This window comes from Chaetodon auriga, chromosome 14 (genome assembly GCF_051107435.1).
Source record: "Chaetodon auriga isolate fChaAug3 chromosome 14, fChaAug3.hap1, whole genome shotgun sequence".
In the NCBI taxonomy this organism is placed as follows: Eukaryota; Metazoa; Chordata; class Actinopteri; order Chaetodontiformes; family Chaetodontidae; genus Chaetodon; species Chaetodon auriga.
Window position 1 is genome coordinate 7,759,771 of NC_135087.1, and position 8,546 is coordinate 7,768,316.

Below are 8,546 nucleotides of genomic sequence, written 5' to 3' on the forward strand. Positions count from 1 at the left end.
CAGCTGATCCTCCAGTGAACTGAGAAGGTTTATAGTCCTGTGAGTTCAACACTGCAGGACTCACATCTGTCAGTCAACACAGCAGAAAGCACGAGCACCATGACTCTCATCACCATCCTCATCTGGACGCTGGCCTGCTGCTGTTTCACAGGTTCATTCTCTCAGCAACATTTCAAACATGATGTGCTGCCTTTTCTCTCATTTCTTTCTGCTGATCAATGAATGATTTGTTTTTGTCTGCAGGATGCAGCGGTCAGGTGACTGTGACTCAGCCTCCAGTAGTGACATCGACTGCAGGATCCACTGTCACTGTCGCCTGTAAAACCAGCAAACCTGTTTACACATACAATGATGGAGATGAGGCTATGTTCTGGTATCAACATAAATCTGGACAGCCTCCAAAGCTCCTAATAAAATATGTAAGCACACGAGAATCAGGAATACCAGCTCGGTTTAGTGGCAGTGGAAGCAGCTCCGACTTCACTTTGACCATCAGTGGATTTCAGACTGAAGATGCAGCAGTTTATTACTGTCAGAGTCTCCATCAAATAAACAGTGCTTGGGTGTTCACACAGTGATTTGTAGCTGTACAAAAACCTCCCTCAGTCAGACTGCAGAGACACTGAGCTGTTACAGCAGGAACCGACTGCAGCTGCTGAAGAGGAAGAGACTCTGACACAGACCACTGAACACAGAGCTGACAGTAACCTCACCAAGCACAAACTACACATTCACACTCATACATTTGTGTGTTTTATATTTTTACATACTTTCATTTTTGTTTCATGTCAACAACTGTAAAACTAACATTTTTATAATCACCAACATCTCATGTTTATTTTCCACACATTAGTATCATTTGCTTTTCCGTCACTTCACACTGACACCGCAATCCACATAACTCTGAACATGTCATTTATTCCTTTGAACAAACACATTTATCTTTGTCAGAGGTTCATATTTTTGCTGACTGATGCCACTGTCATCTCTGACCATTGAACATGAGACTACAGCCAGTGGCCTTTTAGCTTAGCTTTGTGTGATGACTGGAGTCTTGGTAACCATCGAGCCTGGCTCCATCCAAAGGTACAAAAATCAGCTGAACATCACCACTAAAGCTCAGAGACGCACATGTTGCATTTTGTTTGTTGAACCTGTACAATCACTGAATTTATGAGGTTTTTGTCAAGAAACAGACCCAAACACTGTGACTCAGAGAAAGAGGTGGGAGATGATGAAGAGTTTAATGAGTTTAATGATCTTTCCAACAGAGTAACACAGACAAATGCCAGAGATCCAATCATTTGAGCAGACGGTCAGGCCAGGGGGGACAGGTCCAAGAGGGAATCAGCTGAAGTTATAAAAGCATCTAATTTCTTGCTGCTCTTCAGGAGATAAAAGACCAAACACTTCATCAAGTTGTTGATCACTTCAAGCTTTATTAGCACAAACATCAACCATCAACATGACAGTTATGAAGCACACTCACATCCAGCTGCTGAGCTACACACATTTCTCTCTAAGTTGTTGTTGTCCAACACTTTACAGCAGTGTTGTTCTCTGTCACACAAAGCTTTAGTTTCCTCTGCAAACGTTAAAAGTCATATTGATGAGAGCAGCAGGTGTGTTCCTCCTGCTCCCGACCCCAACACACACACACAGAGCTCCTGTCCTGGGCTTGGGCCAGCCCCTCTAGGCCTGACACTGGCTCCTGTGGAGGGACTGGGTCTGGCTGTGGCCCTTATGGAGGACCTTGCAGGAGTACAGCTCTCCTTGCATCCAGCGCTCCTTGCTCAGGCTCAGGGTGCTGCTGCTGCTGTAGCGTCCGCTCTTCTCCTCCTCGGAGCTGCTCAGGACCCCCTCTGTCACCTGCGTGCCGTCCACCTCCCAGCTCACCACGGCTCCCTCAGGAGAGTAGCCGCTCAGCAGGCAGGCCAGCGTGGCCGAGCCCCCGGAGAGCTGCTCAGAGGAGGGGGGAAGCAGAGAGACCGAGGGCCTGACCGTGGAGCCAGCTGGAGGGGAGAGCAGAGACACACCAGGAGCAGATTAACTCCCACTGTAGGACACACAGCTGAACACGACACACTGACCACACATGACAGAGGTTAACACGACTGTGGATGAGCTGTGAGTGTAAATATGAAGAAATATTGAGAATAATGATGAAGAAATTAAATCTTCATGTCTAATTTATAATGTTTGACAGTAAATAATTCATGCCTTCAATGATTTTCTTGTTTTTCAAAATGTAATGTCTGTATCCAGTTAAAGACTTTGTCATCTGTCTGTTTCACTTCCTTTTCACCACTTTAAACTAACGAACTGTGAACACAAACTACAGCTGGACTGCATGAACATATAAACTGACTTTTTTGTTTTATAAACAGATTTCATTTCATTTTAATAACAGTTTTAATGTAAAAAATAGGAAATTTGGTGTCATTTTTTAGCATTAAACTTTTCCTCAGACCAATTCCACAAGCACATTTTGTCTAATAAAAAGCCAACTGAAAATAAAATATGACAAAATGTAACTTATTTGGCATTTATTTAACCTTAATATTATCAGAAACACGATAATAAAGTGAATCTTTGCACAGTGAAAGCAAAATTGCGATTTCAGCCAAGCTTGATAAATAACAATAAATACACACATTTCAAACTCCTTCAATCATTTCTGTTATAATTAGTTAATTTTACACAATTAAGTTTGATCTTTCATGTTGTAGAAATGATAAATCTGTGATACTTACAGTCAATGATGAGTTTGGTTCCTCCACCGAAAGTCCACCACAGTGATACAAACTGATGAAGTGGCCGTACAAAAACCTCCTGCACTGTCAACAAGCATCTATACACTGAAAAAAGTCTCTGATGAAAATAAAATGACATGTTTCTGAATCTGCAAAGCATTTTAAGTGATATGGATTGAAATTATTGTATAAATGAAGGTTATTTCTTTCATTTTTCTTTAGTTTTCTGCACCTGACAGACAAACGACGACAGTCCTCTTGTAATAAAGTCATTTTTCTCACAGTTTTCTATCATTTGATACTTTGTTAAAAGACGATGATGCTTTTTAATTCTGATTTTTTACAAAATCTTGATTAACAGAAGTGAATAATGTTATTTATCTGCAGTGAACCCTGTCATTAATGAAAGGCAGACAAACAGACACATCATACCAACCACAGTGGACACAAACTTCTCCTTAAATCCTCAACTGCACTTGTAAAATAAATATTTCCTTGTGTTCCATTAAGATCATAGATGGTGTCAATCCAATCAGTATTTCTCCTGATTTTGTGTCCCACGTTGCCTTGAGCGTGTTGAGAGCAGAGAGATGATTTCCATAGAGAGGAGGCTTTGCATGGTCAGCTGATCCTCCAGTGAACTGAGAAGGTTTATAGTCCTGTGAGTTCAACACTGCAGGACTCACATCTGTCAGTCGACACAGCAGAAAGCACGAGCACCATGACTCTCATCACCATCCTCATCTGGACGCTGGCCTGCTGCTGTTTCACAGGTTCATTCTCTCAGCAACATTTCAAACATGATGTGCTGCCTTTTCTCTCATTTCTTTCTGCTGATCAATGAATGATTTGTTTTTGTCTGCAGGATGCAGCGGTCAGGTGACTGTGACTCAGCCTCCAGTAGTGACATCGACTGCAGGATCCACTGTCACTGTCACCTGTAAAGTCAGCAAACCTGTTTATAGCACCAGTAGTGGAGACTATATGTACTGGTATCAACAGAAATCTGGGCAGACTCCAAAGCTCCTAATAAAATTTGCAAGCACACGACTTTCAGGAACACCAGCTCGGTTTAGTGGCAGTGGAAGCAGCTCCGACTTCACTTTGACCATCAGTGGAGTTCAGACTGAAGATGCAGCAGTTTATTACTGTCAGAGTCTCCACTATATAAACAATGCTCGAGTGTTCACACAGTGATTTGTAGCTGTACAAAAACCTCCCTCAGTCAGACTGCAGAGACACTGAGCTGTTACAGCAGGAACCGACTGCAGCTGCTGAAGAGGAAGAGACTCTGACACAGACCACTGAACACAGAGCTGACAGTAACCTCACCAAGCACAAACTACACATTCACACTCATACATTTTCCCAATTTCAAGACCTGTGATACAATCATTGTTATTACCAAGAACCCACTATGCTAATTTCCCAAATACATCAGGATCACTTGCATTATGGAGACAGGTGAGGGCAATGCACCTGAGCACATAGGAACATCAGGAGTCAGGATGGCAGAGAAGCAGGTGAGGGAAGACAGCAGAAATTTACTTTGGCATTTCTTCAGGAGTCTCAGTCATTACCACAAGAATTAACAGACACTTCAGCAAGTGGAAAGCTGGTGCTTATTCACTGTGGCTGCAGGTGAGTCTTGATTGAATGATTGAGTGCTGCTGCATCCATGGGAGGAGGAGGCCGAGCCCAACCTGTCAGCCACACCCTGCAGGGAAACACACTCACACCAGACAGACAGACAGGAGACAGAGGGAGAGGACAAACACAAGACACGAGAGGGAAAAAGGAGGGAAAACTGTGGATCACCACAGTCTGTTAAACATGAAGCTACAGCCAGTGGTCTGTTAGTTTAGCTTAGCATTCAGGCTTCTTGGTGCTTAAAAATGTCATAAGACTGGAAGCAGAGTTAAACAACTAGTCTGGCTCTGTCCAGAGGTTAGAAAATCAGAATGAGCTGCGTGCTGAGCTGAGGAGGCTGCGTCCTGCTAAGTCAGTGGGTCCTGATGGATTTCACCTATAAGCTTCTCAAAGAGTGTGCATCTGAGTTGGCTGTGCCTCTGCGTAACATTTTTAACTGGAGTCTTCAAACTGGGCAGGTTCCTGTCCGGTGGAAAACATCTTGCCTTGTGCCAGTTCCTACAGTAGGGAGGCCAGCAGGGGTTAAGGACTACAGACCAGTGGCCCTCACATCCGTCATTATGAAGACCTTTGAGAGGCTGTTACTCCAGCTACTTAGACCGCAGTTACAGCAGGTACTTGACCCATTGCAGTTTGCCTATCAGGAGAACATGGGAGTGGATGATGCAGTCCTGTACATGCTACATCAGACTCTTTCATTTTTGGATGGGCCTGGTGGGTATGTGAGGCTGATGTTTTTTGACTTCTCAAGCACTTTTCATACCATCCAACCTCTGATCCTGAAGGGCAAGCTTGAGAGGATGGGAGAGGATCCTATTCTCATCACCTGGATTCACAACTATTTGACAGAGCGACCACAGTATGTTAGACCGGGTGATAGTGTCTTCAGGACTTTGGTGAGCAACACTGGGGCCCCGCAGGGAACGGTGTTATCCCCGTTCCTCTTTACCCTGCACACTGCTGACATTGCCTAAAGTCTGCATCGTGTCACATTCAGAAATATTCTGATGATACAGCAGTTGTGGCATGTGTGAAAGGGGGGGATGAAGGGGAATACAGGAGACTCATCACTGCATCCACTGACTGGAGGAAGAGGAATGTTCTCATTCGGAATACATCAAAGACCAAGGAGATGTTTGTGGACTTCAGCAGGAAGAATCTCCCCCGTCTGCCTGTCACAATTGATGGACAGGTCATTGAGGTTGTTCATTCGTACAGATATCTAGGAGTGCACCTCGACAGCAAACTGGACTGGTCTGTACACTTGAGTGCGCTGTACAAAAAAGGGCAGAACAGACTTTTCTTTCTAAAGAAACTCAAGTCCTTTGACGTATGTAATGAAATGCTGCACATTTTTTTTTTTTACCAGTCTGTGGTTGCCAGTGTTCTCCTCTGTGGTGCTTTCTGTTGGGGGAACAGTATTGCTGTTAGAGACAGTAACAGATCGGATAAGCTGATCAGTAGGTGTGCCTCTGTGATGGGTGGGAGGGTGGAATCAGTGGGGTCCATGGTGGAAAGGAGGATGAGACTCACTTCAGAGTCTTCTGCCAACAAGATTATGACTCAGACTGACAAATTCAAGTCTGTTAGTCTTGGAGGGACTGTGACCATCAGCGCCACAGGGAGTTCAAATATTGGTGATGATCTCAGTTGGTACCTTCAGAAACCTGGACAGGCTCCCAAACTTCTTATATACGAAACCTCAGATCACGTCTCAGGAACTCCGTCTCGATTCAGTGGCAGTAGATCTGGTTCTGACTACACTCTGACCATCAGTGGTGTTCAGGCTGAAGATGCTCGAGATGACTACTGTCTTGGCTTCCATGGTGGTGGAGTGTTCACACAGTGATTCAGAGTCGTACAAAAACCTAATTCAGTTTGACTGAAGTGAAATCGGCCTGCTGCAGGTGCAGAGGGTTGATGAAGAGACTGATGATGAGGACGTTTGCATGTAAACGGAGAAAAACAGAGAAAAACAGAGTTTTAGGTAGCCGACGTCACATCAAACGCCAGAACTTGCACCTGTGCCAAACGGTCGACCCATGTTTACATTTTCATTTGGCCGTGGTGATCATGGATGCATTCAGAGTAGCAGTCGCATTTATGTTGGTGCAAACCCTTTTCGTATGTTTGCATTTGTAAATACAGCTGCTCTATTATATCAAGGAGCAGAGATGAATGAGTGCTCGGAGGTCAGCAATTTCGCAACAACTTCTCCCCCCACCAACACGAAGAGCCAGTCCGCGTCACCGACAGCGTCGACGGCATGCATACACGGGTTAGTGTAAACGAAAAGTTTTCTGAAAACGGACACGTGTGCACGCAGTTATTCTGAAAACGGAGAGGGTGAAATGTCCGTTTCTGAAAATAGCCGGCTACGTGTAAACGTAGTGCCAATCTGTGTTAGTGAGCACTTTTACTTTGCCGGGATAATCCATCCCACCTCACAGGTGTGGCATATCAAGATGCTGGTTAGACAGCATGAATATTGCACAGGTGTGCCTTAGGCTGGACACAATAAAAGGCCACTCTAAAGTGTTCAGATTTATCACACACCATGCTGAGGGAGCGTGCAATTGGCATGCTGACTGCAGGAATGTCCACCAGAGCTGTTGCCCGTGAATTGAATGTTCATTTCTCTACCATAAGCCGTCTCCAAAGGCGTTTCAGAAACCGCAGACCACGTGTAACCACACCAGCCCAGACCTTCAGATCCAGCGTGTTCACCTCCAACATCGTCTGAGACCAGCCACCTGGACAGCTGCTGCAACAATCAGTTTGCATAACCAAAGAATTTCTGCACAAACTGTCAGAAACCGTCTCAGGGAAGCTCGTCTGCATGTTTGTCGTCCTCATCGGGGTCTCGACCCGACTGCAGTTCGTCGTCGTAACCGACTTGAGTGGGCGAATGCTCACATTCGATGTCGTCTGGCACGTTGGAGAGGTGTTCTCTTCACGGATGAATCCAGGTTTTCACTGTTCAGGGCAGATGGAAGACAGCGTGTGTGGTGTCTTGTGGGTGAGCGGTTTGCTGATGTCAACGTTGTGGGTGGAGTGGCCCATGGTGGCGGTGGGGTTATGGTATGGGCAGGCGTATGTTATGGACAACGAACACAGGTGTATTTTATTAATGACATTTTGAATGCAGAGACACCGTGACGAGATCCTGAGGCCCATTGTTGTGCCATTCATCCATGACCATCACCTCATGTTGCAGCACGATAATGCTGTTGCAAGGATCTGTACACAATTCCTGGAAGCTGAAAACATCCAAGTTCTTGTATTGCCAGCATACTCACCGGACATGTCACCCATTGAGCATGTTTGGGATGTTCTGGATGGGCGCATACGACAGCGTTTTCCAGTTCCTGCCAAAATCCAGCAACTTGGCACAGCCATTGAAGAGGAGTGGACCAACATTCAACAGGCCACAATCAACAACCTGATCAACTCTCTGCAATGGAGATGTGTCGCACTGCGTGAGGCAAATGGTGGTCACACCAGATACTGACTGGTTTTCTGACCCCCCAGACCCCCCCCCCCAATAAAGCAAAACTGAACATTTCAGAGTGGCCTTTTATTGAGGCCAGCCTAAGGCACCCCTGTATAATAATCATGCTGCCTAATCAGCATCTTGATACGCCACACTGTGAGGTGGGATGGATCATCTTGGCAAAGGAGAAGTGCTCACAAACACAGATTGAGACAGATTTGTGAACAATATTTGAGAGGAATGTTTTTTTGTGTGTGTATATAGAAAATGTTTTAGATCTTTGAGTTCAGCTCGTGAAAAATTGGAGTAAAAACAAACGTGTTGCATTTAGATTTTTGTTCAGTGTATTTACTATACAAACATGAGATGATCAGGCATATCATGGCCATCCAAATGGGTGGGGCTTGTAGTTATGATCATATCTTTTGATCTTATAGGTCATTTCTCAAAAAGTCACACCCCCACTTTGTGATAGTATTGGTTTCTTCCACATCTTGCAGGATGAATTGATTCACAACAGCAGGTCTGTATGGACCAGTGTGTTTCACATCAGTGCAGGAAGAGATGTAGGCTGTGATGAGTTGCTGAGGTGCTTAATGCAGCATCAAACCCTTTTTTAAACAGGTGCAAATGAAATGCAGTTACTTCTA

At 44.8% G+C, this 8,546-nt stretch overlaps 1 pseudogene; it reads right to left on the reverse strand.

The window, feature by feature from the left end:
- Window positions 1–1,692: 1,692 nt before the first annotated feature.
- On the reverse strand, window positions 1,693–6,228 carry LOC143331887 (Ig lambda-2 chain C region pseudogene; annotated as a pseudogene).
- Window positions 6,229–8,546: the final 2,318 nt, after the last annotated feature.